Source organism: Artibeus jamaicensis, unplaced genomic scaffold (assembly GCF_021234435.1).
Source record: "Artibeus jamaicensis isolate MK-2021 breed Jamaican fruit bat unplaced genomic scaffold, CSHL_Jam_final contig_415, whole genome shotgun sequence".
Classification (NCBI taxonomy): Eukaryota; Metazoa; Chordata; class Mammalia; order Chiroptera; family Phyllostomidae; genus Artibeus; species Artibeus jamaicensis.
The window spans coordinates 23319998-23332138 of NW_026521823.1; the positions used below are offsets into that span (position 1 = coordinate 23319998).

Sequence of the window (12141 nt, forward strand, 5' to 3'; positions counted from 1 at the left end):
CCTTTATGCAGGTGAAGGTTAACTTCGAACCCCTATAGGTGGACGTTTTGAGTATTTAAATAAGATTTCTGCAAAAAATCATGTCTAATGCATTTGGATATTTATGCTCACCTAGGTTTAAAAATCTCTCTACCTCTGAAACACCCAGTTCTCCTCCAGCTCCCAACTATCCCACCAGCCACAGCTGCCATCCTCACCACCTAGCACAGTCCTTGCACAGAACACCAGCTTCCAGCTAAGTGACTGGCTCCAGAAAACCAGAGGAAAGCCATGTGGATGCAGAAGTCCTTTCCTCAACATTATGGGGACTGGAGCTGGGGAAGAAGATGAATCTTGAAGCCAAGAAATGACCCAAGCAAACTGCTGGGCAACAAGGCCCACGGAGCTGGATTTCCCCAGACACTTTCCTTCTCTCCTCATCTGCATTACAGGAATAAGGAACACAGCTCCCCCAGAAATCCCCACCTCTGAAGGCGAAGTGGAGCATCAGCTGCTGGCAAGTCCAGAGAGTCCAGGATGCCTCCTTCCCCTGCTTCTTTCGAAAACTGATGGCCAAGTTGGGAGGAGAGGAGTGAGACAAGAGAACGAGGCGGAGTAATGACTCCGGAAGCCCCACCAGTATGTTTTTTAACAGAAACGACTATTGGACAAACTCGCCAATTCAGTCTAACTGGCTTTATCACATGGTAAAGAATTGTCCCTCCATCTCTTCGTACTTGAACTGGAAATCCAGCCAGACCCACGGCATAAACCACAAAGAGACATAATCGGTCCTTCCACCCTCCACAGGCCTTGGAACTAGCAGTAACGTCGTGTGGATGGCTGTTCCCACACAGAAAGGTGGGCCTGGAGTTGAGGATTGTTTTTTTTTTTTTTTTCCAGTCTGTCTCTAAGTGTATTGAATGCCTTAAGGTGCTATGAGGGGGAAATGCAATAATCCGATTTGGAAGAACCAGTTTGGAAATGGAAGTGAAATGTTAATGAGAAAGGCTCAGAAATTAATGTTTTGGGGAGCGCCTCCCAGATTCGGCAGCCTTCCCGTGGGATTGGTCGTTCACGGGCGCCGCCACACTTCCAGGCTGCAGGCCCCCAGCAAGTTGGGGCAGGAACTCCGCCTCCCCCTCCCGCGCCTCTGCAGCGCTGGAAGTTTGCTGCTCACTAGCGACCCCTCCAGGTCTCAGGGGGCAAACGAGCTGACGCAGGAGCTCACGCGTGACTCACCAGGGAGAGGGGAGCTTCTGCCAGAGGGTCGCCCCAAGGGGACGTCCCACTACCGAGCGCGGAAAGCCGCTCCCCGGGCCTGCGCTGCCTCTAGACCCAGCATCAGTGCCCTGCTCAGGGATCAAGCTCGCGAGCAGCCTGGCAGTGGACTGCGGGAGACAGCGGAGAGAGCACCCCTCCCATTACCACCCTAAAAAAGCCGAAGTTTCCGGCATCCGAGCATAACTGTGCAGGAGACTAAAAACACACGAACACCAAACTTAGGTGGAATGGAAACATATACGGGTGGGGCTTTCGGAGCGGGGCTCCCAGGGAGTGAAACCCAGCGCAGAGTGAGGGCAGAGGCAGCGGGGACTCAGGGGCCCCTCCCCTTGTATTGGCTACGTTGGGCTTAAAAATCTCTCGGATATGAGGTCGAACCACCGCGACGGTTTCAGACACGAACACTCTTAACACTTTTTTTTTTTACATATTTCCCAGTTATTGAATAGCGCGCGCGCGCACGCACACACACACACACACACACACACACACACACACACACACACACACGGGCCCTCCAGCAAGAAAGCAAAAGCAAAAACTAAGCGGGGAGTTGGCTTGTGTTGACCAGGGCCTGCTCCTCCCGCAGCCAAGGCGCTACCCGTCTACACCCACCCACCCCGCCTACCGACAGGGACTGCGTCCACAGGACATACCTTGTAGGAAAAAGCATGCGTTCAGTTGTTCAGGTCTCCGAGGCCTCAGTTAGCCCAGTCACACCACCAGCGGACAGAACTGGCTCTCCAGCCTTGACTCCTGACAATGTCTTTTTAAGCACTTGCCACACCTATGAGGATCCTTGTCGTGTCTCCTTCTCCCACCACTAAACAGGGCAACTAACTCTCCCATGGACTGTGCCCTTGGCCAAAGATTTCAGAAAGATTCCTGAGTCTGAAAGGATATTCACACCCAATGGTACAAGAAGTGCAGGACAAAGACTTTCAAGTAATCTCCAAGCACAGTTACAGTAGAAAATAAAACTAATTCCCTCAAACATAACACATTGTTTCCCTTAACCATCTAATACTCAGGATGGTGATATGGATTTCCTTGGACTTGAGTTACAGTGCGGCAGCAGACTCAGCACTGCAGTCCTGAGACCGAAGTGCCAGCCATGATTTCTCCTGTGTGTGTTGTTCCTGGGGCCCAGATGAAAAGTCCTGCCCACGAGGAACTAGAATACTGGGTGGCGGGGGGGTGTCAGGGGGGAGCCCATCCATGAAGGAACTCTTTTAAGATTTTTTTAAAAGAGTGATTTTAATAAAGTATTACAATTGAGGTTTGTTTCTAAAGAGTGGGTTTGGTATTTTGTGAGTTCTCTCTCTCTCTCTCTCTCTTTTTTAATTCGCGACTAGCAGTTCAGGTTGTTAAGTTTCCAAGCAGGAATCAGCTTAAAATGCATGGATTCTATTATACGTCCAATTTAATCACAAGGTATTTAAAATAGACATTTCCATCTAAAATCCAATCAGAAATCAACACAGTTCCTCCAGGCATTAGATGATCATCTCGATTTTGCATTTGTAAACTGGGAGAAATAAATGTGGCTTGTGGATACCAAGAGGTCAAGTACGGCTGCTCAAATATTTTTCTTACAAAATGACGGATTTATTAGACAAATAAGTAGCCCGGCTGATGCAAAACCCCCAGTGATTGAATTTTGACGTTAAGTCAACAACAACTCGAACTACATCAGTGCTTCAAGATTTAGTTATGATGGTAGAGATTACTGAACAAATAAGAGCCAGAAATGAATACAAATTTCCGAGGATCTGCCCCTGGCACCTCTTCTTGACATTCTCTCCATATGCTCCCCCTATTCAGACTGTATTATAATTAAAGGACTTGCCTATGCCTGGCAATTGGAAAAGAACTTTAAAATAATTAGGCATATTTTCCTGTTTAAAAAAAATAGAACAGGCTCAGAGAGAAAGCCAATTGAGTTTCATTATAAATTCCTTCCTGGCCTGAAAGTCATCCACTCTTACAAGGGAAGGAGCATGCAGTAGGTGTTTAGTTTTTTAAAGATCTTACTTTCATTAAGAGTTTTTGGTAACCTACTCTTCTAACCTTTCTTCTCCCTTTTTCTTTAAAACACCTCTTTTTAAAAGAATAGAGGACTTTGACCAACTTAGGATCCCACTCGCAGGGCGGGGGGGGGGCGGGGATCTGGACCCAATACTAAATAATTAAATTGCCCATAGAATTTCAGGAGTATTTAGATTCCACTTTTCCTGGGTCACAAACTCCCCTCCTCCCCACTGACACCAGCCCCAACCCTCTGTGGAGCTGGCCGTGGTGCTGAAAATCCTGCTTGAATCTTGTGAAAAGAGGACATCACTCATGGAGGCTTTTTGCTTCTCATGAAAGGAGGCTTACATAATCGAGATTACATTTAAGCATAGAGCAGTTCGTTTTTCACATTTTCATGAATAAAGGGGCTAATCTGCTTCTAGAGTGCCTTTATTTATTCTATGTGTGACTTCCTTCCTGTGGTGGAATGGTGACTCAATTTACATTTAAGTCTTGTTGAGCAAGCCAAGAAATCATTCCTTCCACCTTTTTCTCTTATCCGCAATTTTCGGCTACAGTTTAGTTCCTCCCCTAATCTATGGAAATGTTTATTTTGCTATATTTGATTTTAGGTTTTAAGCTGATCAAGGGCTTCAGACAATTTATTTTTGTAGCCAGAGATTTGCTTTCTGGGTAACCAGGCACAGGCCCCTAGAGGCAATAAAATGTACGAGATTTTCTTTTATCCCAGGTTTTATTTAAGTGTAGTAATAATTGCACTCTGTAAAATAAGTTGCCCATCGGGCTTCTCACCCACTTTCTCATATTCCCCTCTCACGTTTGCATATACTCATAATTTCTATAGATGTTTTCAGCATGCTGTTTTTTAAATCATTTATTGTATTAGTTGTTTTCCTTCTGGAAATACAAAATTGCTAACGCTAAAATAAGCAGTAGTAGAACTGATAGGCAGAAAGAGATGTCTCATAATTAGTTTGCCACTCCCCAGGATTAAGTAATAAGTTGTGCGATTGAAGCCCTTCTACCAGGGAGGGGAGTGTATTCCTCTACTCTTCTTCCTTTTTAAATAATGAATAGTACTTTCAGTCCAACAATGCCTCTGTTTACAGTTCGCCTAAATTTGTTTCTGGATTTATATTTCAATATGCTCTTTAGGATGCAAAATTCCTGTCAAATTAAAGAGTGTTCATGTCTTGCCCGCTTCCAGCAAATCACTTGCAGCACCTAATAAATCCAGCTGGGGTTCCTTCTATAGCCCGATGCTGCCGAAATCATTATTGTCCTGCCTTGTTTCATGTCAGAGACCTCTTCGCCTCATCTGTCATGAAACCAATTTCACTTTATTTACATCCATTTGCTAGTTTAATTACTGTGCTGATGAATTGCCTGAAGGAATTAAGTTACGAGTCTTTGGCAACCCAAAGCGACAGATATATGGGCTACCTTTTAACTACAGGGGAAGACATGAAGGCTGGTGCGGCATGCACCAAAATTTAAATGTAATCAGTGTTTCTCTCTACCCACCTACTCCTGAAATTCAGGATGACCCTATCTTTATGCGTTCATCACCTCCTGGACAAAATATAGTACTTAAGGACCCCTCAGAGTTGCAGATTGGCTGCCGTTCTCTACAATACAATTCTTCATTTTTAAAAAGCATTTTGTATTACTAAAAGAGTGACAGATGATTTTCTAACCAAATCAAGTAATCTAATGTACTGGTGTTTTTAATTACAAGTACCTACCAATATTAACCTTTGCTTATAACTGAGAACTTCTATGTAAACAGAAATAGATGCTTTTGTGAAAGTAAAGAATATTTAATAGATACAACCTAACATACAGTACAAAATACTCCACTTCTATATTATAAATAATGTAACAGACGTCAGTTATATAATTTTTATCACTGAGCACAGCTTCACAATTATATTCTTTAATGTATTTTTAAGTCATAAATAAGAACATTCTGCTGCCTCTCTTGGTTACAAGTCCAGCATAACAGAGCACTGTGAATCTGAGTTAATGACAGAAGGTCTGTGATGTGGTTGGATAATCTGTGGCTCTCATATGTAAGTAGTCAATCATCTGCATATATGTGTTTTAAACCTAACATCAATAAATTTTCACTCGTCCCTTTATCCTACAAATGAACTACTGTGATATAAGCCTATTAATCATGACATTAGTAAAATCACACCTACTAATCATGACATTAAAAATATCATGTTCAAATTTCCTAAATGTTGCTAGTGCTAGACTTTAAAACTGATCATTGATAACCAGAAGTTACATTTTTACGTGGCTCATCATTACTCACTACCAATTAAAATGACAATAAGCCTAAGCTGACCTGGGTGTCATATTTTCTCTATCCTCAGGTAGCATCAGGGTGAAACAAATGCAACTTTTAAATCTAAGTGCTACATATTTTCCTTTCCTTGGTGGTTTCTGAGAGTTTCTGACATTTTAAAATCAGCACTTTCATTTGATTTTCCTAAAATGGTGAGTTTAAGGCACATGACAAATAGATTGAACATTTCAAGAAAGAATCTAAATCTTCCCCACCCCCCCCATGTGTCCAAGGCATGAACCAGGCATCTGCACAGACCACAAGCCAACCTGGGATAAACAAGGAGTGACTTTGTCCCTGGCTGATATGAGCCATGCACCACCAAGCCAGGTGCAACTCTCCCCAGATCAGGGACATAAATCTTTTTTTATAGACTTAATGTACTTATTTATACCATGTTGAGCACATAATTACTTCTAAGGTTGTGCAAACTTTTTAAACTATTATCTAATGGAATATTTTTTACACATTCAGGAAAGGGCAATAAATACTTCTAGACAAAACAGAAATTAGAAATATAGGTTTTTAAAAATGTTTTCTCATACTCTTTCTTCCTAAAAGAATTAAATACTTTTTGCACCCTGTAGACTCTGCAGTTTCATTCATATAACCAAGGTTAAAGGAAGGGACAAAAATGTAAACACTTTACCATCAGAAGAACTGCAGGTGCTGAAAACTCTACTGTCAATGTAGATCTATATTAACAAATTACATTTTCATTACAAATCCTCCAGGTGCCTCCCTCCACACCCTCCTTACATCCTCTAAAACCACACACGCCCCACCCCCACTACTTTTAATAAAACTCATGTACAAAACAACCTTCTTTACAACAACAAAATTTTTTTCTTGTATCAAAGAGTCTTGCTTATGAAAGTTTTTCAATAAAGGACCCCTAAACAGGAACCTCCAGGTAAAATTTCCTTCTATTTTAACAGAACCAGATATTATTTCAATTCTTTAGCAGAAATTGATGAACAGCCTTTAACTTGATAGAAAGGAAATCTGTATTGGCTGAGTCTTTTCAGCTATATTTATTCACTTATTGAATAAGTAAATGAGAGTGATGGGGGTTTCAAATGCTTTTTCTTTCCTTCTCCCCCTCCCCCACTGCCCTCATTCTCCCCCCTTTCTAAGACCCTCTTCTCCCTCTCCAGCTCTTTTTGATTAATAGATCCATGTGGCTAACAGCCTGACATATGGTGTGCGAAGCAGCTTGAGATAGTACCTAAGGCATCCCCTACGGCCATTAACATATTAGGGGCTTCTGTGCAGTCAGACAGCCAGACCTCATCCAGAGCAGGGTGTTTCCAGCACCCCAGAGCTGTTTGATGGAGGGTTTCAATAATGCACCCGTCTTCAATTTTAAGGGAGCTGCTTCTGGTGCTGAAACACTGCGACAGAACGAAGTTGAGAGAGACTCAGCTCCCTTCACCAGCAACATTAAAACAATGTGCTTACATCTGTTTGTGTGTGGAGGTGCAGCTTCACGCTCACACACACGCGCCAGCTCCTGAGTACTATCAGTAAACAACTTAAGGCAGCTGCCTGGATTTATTTTGTTTAAAATTTTATTTTGTTTAAAGTCCTCTTTATACAGGGAATACTAACAGTATAATACAGTACAGTTACTGATAGAGATGATTTAAAAGCAAAAACAAAATACAGTGTAATTTAAGAAACTGCTGTGAATCACGTAGCCTGTGTTTCCCTAGTGGACACAATTAAGTGCATTTTTTTTTTACATCTGTAGCCTCAAAATAAGAAAAAGAGGAAGAAAATAATGAGAAGTTTAACTTTAAAAGATTTTATCATATTTTAGATGCATTGGCAGATCAAATCCCTGGAGAGTTTTCTATTTTTTGATCTACAAAAACTGAAAGTTTACAAGCAAATAAAACTCTTGACAACAACTCAGAAAAGTGAGGAAAGCCTCTAGTGTGTACACATATGCCTATATGTGTAATGCACACACACATGTGTTATGTATAAACTGGCAGGGGAGATGATAATTTAAAATCAAAGCGGACATCCCACTTGAAGCTTATTAATTCACTTTAACGTCGTGACTGAAGCTGGAAACTCACTTTCCCCAGCGTTCTCCTTCCAGCCTCCTGCTGATAAACCACTGTACCCCCTTTTGAACTACACTCTGGCTGTTTGCTTGGCAAATAAATGATGTTCCGCCCTATTAAACCTTTTAGGCAGTTTCATCTTCCGGATTTCTCAAACACAGAACTAATAAGGAGGTGCTTTGATGCTGTTTTACTTTCAAACTATAGCCTTGAGGCGTTAAAACGTGCAAAAGGTAAGCGAAAAAGTAAATTGCCACGAGCAAGGCGCACCCTCCCTTTCAAAATCGCTCCGACCCTCTGCAGCGCACTGCGTGGCAGCCGAAAATCGCCTGTTCCTCTGCAGAACTGCGTCCTGTCGGCAGCCTCTGGGGTTCTGAACCGGTGCCACGTTACCAGGGGGATGAAGAGAGAGGAGGCACTTTTAAGTTTAAAAGCCCTGGGATCCCTTGGGGGCGGGTAAAGAGCGGAGGTAGGGAAGGCGAAGCTTCCCAAAAGTTGATTCTAGGCAAACAAGCTACAGATAGAATGTGAGGATTAAGAAATGGCAACTTGTTTAAGCAGCCAATAATGAAACTTCTGCATAAGGCGTGGCGGCGGTGCGGACAGAGGCTCCCCAGCTGAAAGCTGATTTCAAACCTCTGGCTCAGGTTACACTTTCGGAGGGATGACCCTCGCGCTGCGCGCAGTCTCGCCGTGCACACGCTTGATCTCTCCTCCCCGCAGCCCTCTCCGTTCCCCGTCCGCCCCTCCACACACAAGTACCCTTAGTTGAATATAAGCAAATGAAACCACTGAAACGTCTGCTTTCCTTAAAACTAGAGTGATACAGTCTCCCGCTCAAAGGCGTCGAATTTCCTCTCTAGGTACATTTTCAGAAGAAATGCAAAACCCCGGGAGATACCTTTGCCCAGCATCATATGGATCCTACCTGCTTTAAAAAAAAATGCCTGTATTTACATTGCTAACTCATAAAACACATTTTAAGTAAGATAGTTGAGCTCCAATATCAGCCTCAGAGCTCCTTGTCACGTTCTACTTCTCTCTCTTTCCCTTTCATCACAGCGCTTTGGGAAAGTCGCATAAGTGATCAAAATTAACATAAATCATTATTAGTTATTAGGATTTGCTCTAAATTACACTGAATATCGCACCAGCCCCATCTGCCGCCCCTGCTCTCGCAGCAATAGATTGCAGATAAAATAAATGTCCTTACCCCATTAGAAGGTTCCTGTCTCTGTAGCCAAAAGCCAAACAAAAGCAATAAATACCGGGCTTTTCCTCTGCACTATTCAGCTGTGACTCTTTTCATCAGCTCTTCCTCTAGAAAAACTCGATAGCTGCCTGAAAATATTGCATTTTATATCACCAAAGGGCGATTAATATTGCATTAACTGTATTTAACATTTTTAAGCGCAAGTAATCTACAATGAGTTTGTTTCTATTATTAAGTACAGGGGATATCTGAAGTACAGCAAACTACTTAACATATCTGTATGATCCTATTATTTGTCTCACACTTTGCATTTTTTTAAATATATATATATATAATGTTAGAGTGCAGCGCGCCACGTTTGAAGTGGCAGCAGCCCTGCTAATGGTCTGCTTAAACTATTCTGACACTGACTGGAGACAGCCAGGTCCCTGCCTTCATTAAATGTTTATTGTCAACACTGGGGGAGGGGGGAGGGGGAACTGGTGTAAGTGAATTTCCGCGGCTGGAAATTGTCAACACTTTGTTTAATTCTGTTCCTTGCGCACAAAAGTTTGTTTGCGTTACGCTGCACTGAAGCCAGTAGTCAGTGCAGTAGAGCTACCAAACTTTTGTTTGTAATTCATTTTACATAATCAATGCAAGGAGTCTCTTTCTCTTCCTTCCCCATCCCCGCCTTTTCCACTTTTATTTCCAAGCTCTTTTTCAGCTTCCTTTCCTTGGCTCAACTGGAGAGAAGTGACCTCCGGGGGCCTTCCGGCTGGGAGCAACAGCTGGACGCGGGTGCTTTCCACCCCACCGCTGGGTGTGCAGGAGCTGGGTGCTGGCCTCAGGGCTTGTGCGTTGCCAGCTTCTCTCCCACCGAGATACCCCTTCTGCGTTTTGCGATCCAGGATTCTACTGAATTTTGAGGGACGAAAGCCCTGTGGTCAGCCCTCCCCGCGCTCCGGGTATAAAATCCTTGCCTGATAAATTCCAATCCACAGCAAGGCTTTGGTGACGTGCACCTTAACCGCAAGACTATTATTGCTCCAAATTCCTTTTCAAAAATGTAAACCAGTTTCGAAAGTTTTGTGGTGTTTAAGGTGTCTGTTGATTCGGGCAAACTGTCAGGAGAGGAGTATTTTCAACCTCTTTGCAACACTGGTCCCTGCACGCTTCTCTCGGGACATACTCAGAGGCACTTACGGAGTGGGAGGTGACCTCCGCGAGCGCCTAATTAGCAGCTGCGGAACCCCGGCTCACCTCTTGGAGGGGACTCGGCGCACACAAGGCGCATGTGCGGGCTCGGCGCGCTCCCAGTGCTCCGTGCGCGCCCCAGCCGCCCCGCGCCCCTAGGTCCGCGCTCCCGTGGCAACACCTGCGCACGCGCAGGAAGCACGGCTGGGGCGCCTTGACCAGCGTAGGGCTTTGGCTGCTCCGCGGAGTCTTGGCTGAACCCGCAGGCGGGTGGCTGCCTCGCGAGTGGTGAGGAGCTGCCGCCTGGAGCAGCTGAAGCCTCCTAACACGGAGCTTCTGGGCGACAGCGGAGGGGCGCAAAGCGAACACAGCAATGCCGCTTGGCCGTGGTTCAGGCTCTTGGGGCTTTGGGATTCCCCGAGTGGACGGCCCTGAGTGGGTGGGGGTTCCCGTGGTCAAACGAGCACCCTGCGTGGGTCGAAGGAGGGCGGGTCTCCTCCTGGCTGCAAATTCTGACCCAATCAGCTCTGCCTGTGGTTTGAAACGGCACCCGCCAACCCACCCGCCCCCAAGCACGCAGTCTCGTTGGGGAGACTAGCAACCTGCGGCCGCCGGGCGAGCAGCAGACCCACGAGGCTGCCTCCGAAATAACTCCCGGAGCCCGAGCACCGCTTGGCTGCTCGAGTTTCGAGTTTCGAGGCCCTTCCCGGCCAGCGTCTAGCCTTGTAGGTGCACCAGATTTCGGGGAGGTGGAAAGAGAGGGCGCCTGCCCCCCAATCACAGTGACTTGGAAACAATTAGCAAAGTTTTTAATTAGTTTCTTGTTAGCATTCATTTTATTAATTTCCAGAAGTCTCAGGCCATGAATTATTCAAAGGGCAAGCCAACCTGAGCCATGCGGCCGCGCGCCCCGCCGCTCGTTCCAGGCCCGCCCCAGGCCGAGCCGCCCGCCCGCCCGCGGCCCCGGAGGGTGGGAACCAGCCGCAGCCAGCGGTGGTGGCGCAAAGGTTTGATCAAATATTAAATAATGTAATTATTGCGACAAGGCTTATCTTGCAGGTGGAAAGAATCCCCCGCCCACACACACACACACACACAGCCCGTGAGAATTCGAATTTGAATGCGATTTTTTAAAAATCAATTAAGCTTGCGGTCTCCTTTGAAACCTCCCAGACTTACTGGGTAGCTGTCACTGAGGGGGTGAGGCCACGACGGCGATAACACGGATGAGCAGAACCATGTGAGATATTCGCTGTCAACACCTTTACCACCCCGCTGGCCACCAAGGCCAGTTTGGGCGGGGATGGGAGACTGCTTTGCGCCAGGGTCAGAAGTTGCAAATCCAACCTCATGGACTGGACTACGAAAGCCCATCCACGTGAGAGATGGAGCGGAAACGCTTCGCGCAAGGTTGGCGGGGGAGGCTGGGGCCAAGGGCGGGGGCTGATCAAGACAGTCCCGGGCTCAGGGCGACCTGCCCTGTCCAGGCGCAGGCACTTGCAGGAACAGGGCCAAAGTACTTTTTCACAAGAAAGTAAAAATCGATACAATCACGGCAGTGGGTGCCTACGGTTTATTTACGAGAGTGTAGTCGAAATTGAGAGCGATTTCCGAACACGCATGAAACAAAAATCTATCCAGAAGTTCGCAGATGTGTGTCGAGGACACCATTCCTTAGACACACAGAAAGAGCAAGGCCCAGAGTGAGGACTGGGGAAGAGAAAATTTAAAACGAACGGAAGGCACAAACTTGGCAGGTGTCTTTCAAGTGTCTTATCTTTCTTTTGGCTTTCCTACGTTCTTTCGGCCTGGGTTTCCCGAGAAGCTGAAATGCAGACGGAAAATAAGTCTCCCACTTTCTCCAATTTATTTGGAGATTGTTGTTTGAAATAACCGGAGGCACACATGGCAACAATTCCACCCACTGCCTGGTGCTGCGAATCCGCTCAGAGTGTAATTCCACTCTTCAGCACCTGAAAACTTTGAAAGCCTGACTACCTCTGCGTGGCAAGCCTTCACACTCTCCT

General features: G+C 45.4%; 1 non-coding gene across 1 annotated transcript; it reads right to left on the reverse strand.

The window, feature by feature from the left end:
• Positions 1-5870: 5870 nt before the first annotated feature.
• LOC119034521 (small nucleolar RNA SNORA48) lies at positions 5871-6006 on the reverse strand. Its single transcript, XR_005079579.1, has one exon. It is a non-coding gene; the product is annotated as a small nucleolar RNA SNORA48 (small nucleolar RNA).
• Between the last annotated feature and the right edge of the window lie 6135 nt (positions 6007-12141).